At 42.1% G+C, this 11,081-nt stretch overlaps 1 non-coding gene and 1 pseudogene across 1 annotated transcript; both read left to right on the plus strand.

Moving 5' to 3' along the window:
* The first annotated feature begins 5,526 nt into the window (after nucleotides 1–5,526).
* Nucleotides 5,527–5,600, plus strand: TRNAG-GCC (transfer RNA glycine (anticodon GCC)). The gene has a single exon. It is a non-coding gene; the product is annotated as a tRNA-Gly (tRNA).
* A 585-nt stretch (nucleotides 5,601–6,185) lies between these two features.
* Nucleotides 6,186–7,235, plus strand: LOC129655321 (60S ribosomal protein L17-like; annotated as a pseudogene).
* The last annotated feature ends 3,846 nt before the right edge of the window (nucleotides 7,236–11,081 follow it).

Here is an 11,081-nt window from a genome sequence, read left to right on the forward strand (position 1 = left end):
ACTATAGCCTACCAGGCTTCTCTGTCCATGGGGATTCTCCAGGCAAGAATACTGGAGTGGGTTGTCACGCCCTGCTTCAGGGGATCTTTCCGACCCAGGGATTGATTCTGCATCTGTTGTGTCCCCTTCATTGGCAGGTGCGTTCTTTACCACTAGCACCACCTGGGAAGCCTTTAACATCCTTTATAGCTATTTTATTTTCCCAAGCCAGCATCCATTTTCAGACAATGTATTGCATTTGGTTGTCATGTCTCTTTAATCTGGAACGTCCATTGTTCCTTCTCTTTTAATTTTATTTATTTATCTTTGGCTATGCTGGGTCTTCATTGCTACGTGCAGGCTTTCTCTAGTTGTGGCAAGCGGGAAGCACTCTGCAGTTGTGGTGCATGGGCTTCTCGTTGTGGTGGCTTCTCTTGTGGAGCATGGGCTGTAGGGTGTTCCAGCGTCAATGGTTGTGGTGTGTGGGCTCTAGAGCATATAGTTGTGGTGCATGGGTTTAGTTGCTCTGCGGCATGTGGAACCTGCCCAGACCAGGAATCAAACCCGTGTCCCCTGCATTGGCAGCTGGATTCTTAACCACTGACCACCAGGGAAGTCCCTTCTCTTTTCATTAGCTGCCCTTTTACCGTGAGGACAGGCTTCTCTCCTAAAGGAGATTTTCTGATGCTGTGTGGCTATATATTTTTCTTTTTCCTTCCAGTCTAATTGAGTTATAATTTATATATAGCACTATGTACATTTAAGGTATACAGCATGATGATTTGACTTACATACATCATGAAATGATACCACAATAAGTTTAGTGAACATCCGTTATATCATATAGATACAGCTTTAAAAAATAGAAAAAAAATTTTTTTCCTTGTGGTGAGAAGTCAGGATTTACTCTAACCGCTTTCATTTATAATGTACAGCCATGTTAATTATACTTATCATGTTGTAATTACATCCTTAGTACTTATTTGTCTTGTAACTGGAAGTTTGTATTTTTTAACTACTTTCATCCAGTCCTCCCCATCCCCATCTCTGGTAACCACAAATCTGATCTCTTTTTCTATGAGTTTTTGGTCTGTTTCTTTTTGAAGTATAATCATCCTAAAACACTTAGTTCCTGGTATGCAACATAGTGATTCAATATTTCTATACATTTCAAACTGATCACTATGATAAGTCTAGTTTTCATCTGTCACCATACAAAGATATTACATAATTATTGACTTTATTCCCCATACTGAGCATTTCATATCTGTGACTCATTTATTTTTAACTGCAAGTTCACACCTCCTAGTCTCCCTCACCTATTTCTCTCTTCCCCTCACCCCTCTGGCTACCACCTGTTTGTTCTCTGTATATATGAGTCTGTTTCTGTTATATTACATTTGTTCATTTGTTTTTTAGATTCTACATGTAAGTGAAATCTACAGTGCTTGTCTTTTTCTGTCTGACTTATTTCACTTAGCATAATACCCTCTAGGTCTATCCATGTTGCAAGATTTCATTCCTTTCTATCATTAAGTAATATTCCATTGCACATATATGCCACATCTTTATCCATTCATCTATTGATGGTCACTTAGGTTGTTTCCAAATCTTAGCTATTGAAAATAATGCTGTAATGAACATAGGGGTGCAGATATCTTTTCAAATTAGTGTTTTCATTTTCTTCACATAAATACCCAGGAGTGGAATTACTGGGCCCTATTATGAAGGAGGAGAAGGCAATGGCACCCCACTCCAGTACTCTTGCCTGGAAAATCCCATGGACGGAGGAGCCTGGTAGGCTGCAGTCCATGGGGTCGCTAAGAGTCGGACATGACTGAGCAACGTCACTTTCACTTTTCACTTTCATGCATTGGAGAAGGAAATGGCAACCCACTCCAGTGTTCTTGCCTGGAGAATCCCAGGGACAGGGGAGCCTGATGGGCTGCTGTCTATGGGGTCGCACAGAGTCAGACGCAACTGAAGCGACTTAGCAGCAGCAGCAGCAGCATTCTGAAGGAGATCAGCCCTGGGATTTCTTTGGAAGGAATGATGCTAAAGCTGAAACTCCAGTACTTTGACCACCTCATGCAAAGAGTTGACTCATTGGAAAAGACTCATGCTGGGAGGGATTGGGGGCAGGAGGAGAAGGGGACGATAGAGGATGAGATGGCTGGATGGCATCACCGACTCGATGGACGTGAATCTTAGTGAACTCCAGGAGTTGGTGATGGACAGGGAGGCCTGGCATGCTGCAATTCATGGGGTTGCAAAGAGTCGGACACGACTGAGAGACTGAACTGAACTGAACTGAACTGACGGTGGTTCTGGAGGCTATATGTTTCTGAGACTTTGTCTTAGTCTGTTAGGGCAGTTATAACCAGATGTCATAGACTGGGTGGCGTAAACAACAAAAATTTATTTCTCACAGTTCTGAAGGCTAACAAGTCCTAGATCATGGTGACAGCCAATTCAGTTACTGATGCGAGGTCGTTTTGTGGCTTCAGTCATCCACCTTGTCGCTGTATCCTCAGGCAGTGGAGGCGGTGCGCTGACGTCTCTCACTCTTTTTATAAGGGCATTAATCCACCATGGAGTCTCTACCCTCATGATGGTGGTGGTTTAGTCGCTAAGTCATGTCCGACTCTTGAGACCCCATGGACTGTGGCCCTCCAGGCTCCTCTATCCATGGGATTCTCCAGGCAAGAATACTGGAGTGGGTTGCCATTTCCTTCTCCAGGCCACCCTTGTGATTTCATCTAAAAGTAATTACTTTCCAAAGGCCCCAGCTCCTAATACCATCACATTGGGGAGTTAGGGCTTAGGTAAATAAATTTAGGGGGGGACACAAATGTTCAGTCCATAATAGGCTTCATAAAGAAAAAACAAATCCCCATTGTAAGAAGATAGTGTCTCTCTTAGGAAGCATCACTATCAACAAAGCGGAGGTGATAGAATTCCAGTTGAGCTATTTCAAATCCTGGAAGATGATGCTGTCAAAGTGCTGCACTCAATATGTCAGCAAATTTGGAAAACTCAGCAGTGGCCACAGGACTGGAAAAGGTCAGTTTTCATTCCAATCCCAAAGAAAGGCAATGCCAAAGAATGTTCAAACTACCACACAATTGTACGCATCTCACATGCTAGTAAAGTAATGCTCAAAATTCTCTAAGCCAGGCTTCAACAACACATGAACCATGAACTTCCAGGTGTTCAAGCTGGTTTTAGAAAAGGCAGAAGAACCAGAGATCAAATTGCCAACATCTGCTGGATCATCAAAAAAGCACGAGAGTTCCAGAAAAACATCTATTTCCGCTTTATTGACAATGCCAAAGCCTTTGACTGTGTGGATCACAAGAAACTGTGGAAAATTCTGAAGGAGATGGGAATACCAGACCACCTGACCTGCCTCTTGAAAAACCTGTATGCAGGTCAGGAAGCAACAGTTAGAAATGGACATGGAACAACAGACTGGTTCCAAATAGGAAAAGGAGTATGTCAAGGCTGTATATTGTCACCCTGCTTATTTAACTTATATGCAGAGTACATCATGAGAAATGCTGGGCTGGAGGAAGCACAAGCTGGAATCAAGATTGCTGGGAGAAATATCAATAACCTCAGATATGCAGATGACACCACCCTTATGGCAGAAAGTGAAGAAGAACTAAAGAGCCTCTTGGTGAAAGTGAAAGAGGAGAGTGAAAAAGTTGGCTTAAAGCTCAACATTCAGAAAACGAAGATCATGTCATCTGGTCCCATCACTTCATGGGAAATAGATGGGGGAACAGTGGATGACTTTATTTTGGGGGGGCTCTAAAATCACTGCAGATGGTGATTGCAACCATGAAATTAAAAGATGCTTACTCCTTGGAAGGAAAGTTATGACCAACTTAGACAGCATATTCAAAAGCAGAGACATTACTTTGCCAACAAAGGTCCGTCTAGTCAAGGCTATGGTTTTTCCTGTAGTCATGTATGGATGTGAGAATTGGACTATAAAGAAAGCTGAGAGCTGAAGGTTTGATGCTTTTGAACTGTGGTGTTGGAGAAGACTCTTGAGAGCCCTTGGACAGCAAGGAGATACAACCAGTCCATCCTAAAGGAGATCAGTCCTGAGTGTTCATTGGGAAGACTGATAAAGCTGAAACTCCAATACTTTGACCACCTGATGTGAAGAGCTGACTCATTGGAAAAGACTCTGATGCTGGGAAAGATTGAGGGCAGGAGGAGAAGGGGACGACAGAGGATGAGATGGTTGGATGGCATCACCCACTCAATGGACATGAGTTTGGGTGGACTCTGGCAGTTGGTGATGGACAGGGAGGCCTGGCATGCTGTTGTTCATGGAGTCACAAAGAGTTGGACACGACTAAGTGACTGAGCTGAACTGAGTGTCTCTCTTGGGCTAGGTAACTCTGATAGTGAAAGTTAAAGCCCATGTCTAGTAAAAATGATTCTTTACTCTATTCTCTATAATATAACCCTTTAATTTTATTCTTATTTCTACTGTCAAATGTTTTGGGAATTTGGTCATGCTACTCTTGTTTAGCACTAAAGACTTTCTCATTTGTTGCCATTAGACAAATCTGGACTTAAATTCCATACTTCCAGTTATGTGTGTGACATGAAATACCTTCTTTGGACTGCAGTCTGTTTGCCTGTAAAATAGGCATGACTTAGGCCTATTTCAAAAGTGTTGTTGGGAGTGGGAGGAATAAATGCGATAATGTATGTGAAGGTATGTAACATGGTGCCTGATACAGGAAAGCAGTACCTGTCTTTAATTTAAAATTCCACCTTTAAGTGACCCACTTTTGCAAGTTTCTTCACTTTCAGGACATTAGATGCTTGACATGCACAGAGAAGTTAGACGAGCTTCTTAGATACAAAGTCTGCATCAAAAAGAGAAAGGTTTAGAGGTATCTAGCAAGTTTTAGAACACTCATGTGGGTCTATCAGGTTTTTCCTCTCTTCCTCTTTCTTTCCCTTCCGTTGTCACATGCTGAATGGCATTTGCTATGTGCAGTCAGCATTGTAGGCACTAGAGATGGAGCAGCAAATACAATTTCCTGAGCTGACATCAATTATTTTTAATCAAAGAAGACAGAGGATAAATATACAAACAGACTTTTTCGATAGTGCATGATAAATGCTATGAAAAAAATAAATAAATAAAGCCAGGAAGGGAAATAAGGATTGTGAGGGGGGTTGCTATTCTGTTAGATGGTTAGAGAAGAATTCACCGAAATGGGGACATAGAGATGTGAAGGAGATGCCAGAGCTGGTCATTAGGGTGAGTGCAGCAGAAGCATTCCAGGCAGAGGAAATCTTTCAAAGAGAAGAAATCTAAGGTAGAGGATGACTTACTGATGGTTCAGCCAAGGGAACCAGGAAGGAAGCTAAGGCAGTTCTGTGGAGCACAGCAACACGCCACCTCCCTCCTCCAAGTGTGTATATAGGCAGGAGCAGAATGGCCAGCTGGAGGTGAGGGCTGGTGGCAGCTAAAAGCTACAGCTCAGAACCTCTCTTCGAGAGTGTGCTGGGACTTCCCTGGTGGTCTAGTGGTTTAAGACTCTGCACTGCCAATACAGCGGGCCCAGGTTCAATCCCTGGTCAGGGAGCTAGATCCCGCAGGTCACAGCAAAGAGTTCCCCTTCCACAACTGAAGACTCTGCGTTCTTCAACAAAAATCGAAGATCCTGTGTGCCACAACTGCAGCCAAATAAATAAATAAATATATTTTTTAAAAGACATCTTTAAAAAAAAAAAAGGAAAAAGGAACATGCTTCAGGGAGCACAGAGAGCTGACAGCCTCAAGCTGTAGCACCTTCTACATCCACCCCAGCATCCAGGATGCAACGTGTTTTCCCACTGAGTTGTCAGCCAGTGACTGAGCCTGGTAAAGATGGGGGTGACCATGGCCGTGCAGTATGGGACTGCTTGAAGGGCAATCCTGGTGCCAGGGCTCCCTGTTAGGCTGCCTGTGAGATTTCCAGAGCTACACCACAGTCTGAAGCTCTACCTACTAAAGCGCCCTTCCTTCTCCTCCTTGCACCATATCAGCCCTGCATCATGGTTTAAAGTCTTTCCCTGCTCACTCCTACCCCTCCTCCTTTTACCTTCCCCCGACATTACCCCCCAACAAGTAGCTCTTACTTCTGGATTTTAAAAAGTGATTACAGCTTTTTTCCGGTAAGCGGCCTGAGGTGACCCCTAAAAATGGTGCGCTATTCACTTGACCCAGAAAACCCCACAAAATCATGCAAATCAAGAGGTTCAAATCTTCGTGTTCACTTTAAGAACACTCGGAAACTGCCCAGGCTATAAAGGGTATGCATATCCGAAAAGCCACCAAGTATCTGAAGGATGTCACTTAAAAGAAGCAATGTGTGCCATTCCATCGTTACAACAGTGGAGTTGGTAGGTGTGCACAGGCCAAACAGTGGGGCTGGACGCAGGGTCGGTGGCCCAAAAAGAGTGCTGAATTTTTACTACACATGCTCAAAAATGCAGAGACTGATGCTGAACTTAAGGGCTTAGATGTAGATTCTCTGGTCATTGAGCACATCCAAGTGAACAAAGCCCCCAATTGCGGCGCAGGACTTACAGAGCTCACGGTCGGATCAACCCCTGCATGAGCTCTCCCTGCCACACTGAGATGATCCTTCCTGAAAAAGAACAGATTGTTCCTAAACCAGAAGAGGAGGTTGCACAGAAGAAAAAGATATCCCAGAAGAAACTGAAGAAACAAAAACTTATGGCCCAGGAATAAATGCCGCAAAAAATAAATGCAAATAAAAGTAAAAGTGTTGGTTGTCTTAATTAGTAAATGTATTTCAAGTGTTAGCAAAAAAAAAAAAGTGATTACAGGTTTTTCTATTAAATGATAGTTTTAGTGATATAGAATTCTTTTATTTTTGTTGACCAATCATAATACAATGGTATTAAGTGACTAATAGTTACATAATCACAATAGAAAAAGATGTTTATCAGTTTCATAATCAATAGATAAAAAATAAAAGATAATTACAGTTGCGAGCCATAATGGGAACATGACTAACCTAACAATATAAATAATTACATGCAATTTGAGGGGTTAAGTAGAGCGATGTGGCAAGTGGAAGTGCATACATGCACATTTTCATCGGCCTAGCCAGCCTGTGTCTCTTGCTGTGCATTTAATCCATTTATATTTAAGGTAATTATTGATATTTATGATCTTATTACTATTTTCTTAGGTATTTGGGGTTAATTTTGTGTAGGTATTTTCCTTCTCTTGTGTTTCCTGCCTAGAGATGTTCTTTTAGCATTTATTGTAAAGCTGGTTTGATAGTGCTGAAATCTCTGAACTTTTGCTTGTCTGGAAAGCTTTTGATTTCCCTGTCAAATCTGAAGGGGAGTCTTGCTGGGTAGAGTATTCTTGGTTAGAGGTTCTTCCCTTTCATCACTTTAAATATATCATGCCATTCTTTTCTTAAATTCTTTTACTTCTTTTGTGTGCGTGTGAATTCAGTTTTATTTGGGGCAAAAATAGGACTGCAACCCAGGAGACAGAACCTCAGATTAACTCTGAGACACCGCTCCAAAGAGACAGGGGAAGGTCAGTATATATGTGATTTTGGTGAGAGGGAATATATACAATCAAGCACAAAGTTTCCCAATAAATTGCTTTTACTTCTAACCCCATCTTCATGTCGGTCTGCTTTCTAGAGAATTCAGACTTACAGAGGCAGAACAAAAACGCCCATGAGGAAATTTTGCAATAACTCCACTCCCTACATAAGTCAGGTACAGCATCACGGAGATGAGGAAAGAGTACAGTCCATGGTGGTGTCAAGGGATAACCAAAGTTTCCAGGTAATGGCCATCAGCCCTACCCAAAGCCATCTTAAATAGTATACAGTCCAAGTAAAACTCTCCACTCATTAAAATGCAAATGATTTCAAAAGCAATTCCTGTAGATACTCACTTCAGTCAGGACTGCTATCCCTAAGCATTTCTTATATAGAAATTCTGGAGTTACCAACAGACAAGTTCCAAACTCTTAACCCAGTTGGGAGTAATGAGGCTCCTACTGCTCAGTTACCAAACTATAATCCGAAGAGGCAGCATGCATTCAGAGAGGAGGAAGGAGGCACTCCTTTCTGTTGCTGGAAATCAAACCATGGGAGTCTGACATTTCCTAGGCTTCCAGCTAAGAAGAGCATCTCTGTCTTCCATGGTAGACTATAGTCAGAGGCCACCATTTGGATCTAGCTCATTGTACTCCAATGACATTCCAACCAGAAATCATTCTCAGAGTTGAGTGAATCATACTCTAATCATGGAGCTGAGTTTGCAGTTTAGGGCTCAATCAGGCAATGAATCCAAAGATGTTCTGGGAAATCTCTAAAATCCCTCAGGAAAGCAAACACTCACTGGGAAAGAAGTGACCCTGGGCTGGGGTCACATGGAGGGCAGGTAAAAAAGAGTAAATCCCCTTTATGTGCCAGGTGCTGCTGTGTGTTTGTATATCTGGAGCCACCCTGTGATGTCAGAATCATACTCTAAGCTTAGAAAAATGTGGTGTGGAAGATTAAGTGGTTTTTCCAAGATCATAGTGCTTAGCAAATATCAAAGCTAGAATTTCAAACCAGGTCTTCCAACTCCAAACATTGTAATTTTTTTCCATGATTTTACTACTAACTGTTCTCTTGCCTTTATAAATATGCCTCTATTAATATTAATAACAGGGGATTCCCTGGTGGTCCAATAGTTAGGACTCTGCATTTCCATTGCAGGAGGTAAAGGTTTGATCCTTGGTTGGAAACTAAGATCCTGCAAGCCAAGCAGTGCGGCCAAGAAAAGAAAAAAGTTTATCTTGTAGACACATCTCTTGGCTTAGTTGCTTTGATAAAATCATGTCAACTTTCAGTCAGACCATGACCATGGTGGGGAAGCACTGTATGATATGTTGTTGGTTTGTTTCATTTGAATCTTTTGGCTATACCACAAGACATGTGTGATCTTATTCCCAGACCAGGGATCGAACTTGCACCCCTTGCATTGGAAGCATGGAATCTTAACCACCGGACTACCAGGGAAGTCCCAGGAAGCACTGTAATGAGCATTTGCTAGTTTGTGACATATCAACATTTATTTTCCTCTTCTTTTAGTAAAGAAGAGGAAAGTGGATGCTGGTAAAGAGTATTCTAATTTGGTAAAGAGTATTCTAATTCCTCTCTGGTGAACTTCCCCTCCCTCACTGCAGTCCCTGAGCTTTGGTTGGACTCTAACTCTGGCTTCAAGAATGGAGCCTATGACTCCCCCCAGAACTATGCGTGTACCTATTCCCCTGGCTACTTCTACTGATTCATTTGTAGTCAGGGCCAACTAGTCTTTTGCCAGAGCTACTGGGAGAAAAGCAAGCACTCATTCCCAGTTCACCTAAACCTGGGGGAAAGTAGACTGGAGCTGCTGGAGCTGTACTGCTGCTATTATTGAAGAGTCTGTCCAAGGATGGTGCTCACATAGCACTAGCAGAGCCAGGAGATGAATAGGGAGAAATGGGGTTTTGTTGTCATTTTCCCCCCACTGGATCAGGCCATTCTTGAAGCCAAAACTGCCCCCAAGATCTGTCAGTTCTGTGATATGACAAATTCTGTTTAAGCTAGTATAGGCTGTATTTTCTGCTAGTTTCAATTGAAAGGGGTGCCCCTGATACAACAGACTTCGTCAGCTAAATTTAACCACTGTTAAAGTCAGTTAGGACTCATAACCAAATGAAAAATGGGCAAAAGATTTGAATAGATGCTACAGACTAAATATTTATATTCCCTGTAAATTCATATGTTGATACCTATTCCCCCAGTGTAGTGGTTTTAGGAGGTGGGGTCTTTGAGAGGTGATTTTAGGTTCTTGCAGCAGAGCCCTCATGACTGGAATTAGTACCCTTGTAGATGAAACCCCAGAGGGGTCCCTTGCCCCTTCTGCCATGTAAGAACACCTGAAAAGACTGCCTTCTCTGAACCAGGAAGTATACTTTCATCAGACACCAAATCTGCCTGTGCCCTGATCTTGAATCTCCCAATTTCCTTAATTATGAGAAATAAACTTCTGTTGTTTATAAACTACTCAGTCTATGGTATTCTGTTATAACATTCTGAATCGATGAAGACAATAGACATTTCTCCAAAGCAAGTGTAACAAATGGCCAATAAGCTCTTGAAAAGATGCTCAGTGTCATTAGTCATTAGGGAAATGCAAATCAAAGCCACAATGAGATATAACTTCACAACTCCTAGGGTGGCTTCAATCAAAAATATAGACAGTAACAAATGTTGCCAAAAATATGGAGAAGTTGAAACTTGTGTACATTGCCAGTGGGGATGTAAAATGATGCAGCTGCTTTGGAAAATACTCTGCAGTTTCTCAAATAATTAAACATTAAGTTACCATGTGACCAGCAATTTGACTTCTCCTTATATACCCCAGAGAAATGAAAGGATATGTCTACAAAAAGCCTTAGATGAAAATGTTCATAACAATTGTACTCATGATAACTTAAAAAATGGAAAACAATTCAAATACCCATCAATGGGAAATGGATAATCACATTGTGATATAATCACACAAAGGAATCAGTTCAGTTCAGTCACTCAGTCGTGTCTGACTCTTTGCAACCCCATGGACTGCAGCACTCCAGGCCTCTCTGTCCATCACCAACTCCCAGAGTTTACTCAAACTCATGACCATCGAGTCGGTGATGCCATCCAACCATCTCATCCTCTCTTGTCCCCTTCTCCTCCCGCCTTCAACCTTTCCCAGCATCAAGGTTTTTTCAAATGAGTCAGCTCTTCGCATCAGATAGCCAAAGTATTGGAGTTTCAGCTTCAGCATCAGTCCTTCCAATGAGTATTCAGGACTGATTTCCTTTAGGATGGACTGGTTGGATCTCCTTGCAGTCCAAGGGACTCTCAAGAGTCTTCTCCAACGCCACAGTTCAAAAGCATCAATTCTTCGGTGCTCAGCTTTCTTTATTGTCCAACTCTCACATTCATACATGACTACTGGAAAAACCATAGCTTTGACAAGACGAACCTTTGTTGTCAAAGTAGTGTCTC

This window comes from Bubalus kerabau, chromosome 6 (assembly GCF_029407905.1).
Source record: "Bubalus kerabau isolate K-KA32 ecotype Philippines breed swamp buffalo chromosome 6, PCC_UOA_SB_1v2, whole genome shotgun sequence".
Lineage (NCBI taxonomy): Eukaryota > Metazoa > Chordata > Mammalia > Artiodactyla > Bovidae > Bubalus > Bubalus kerabau.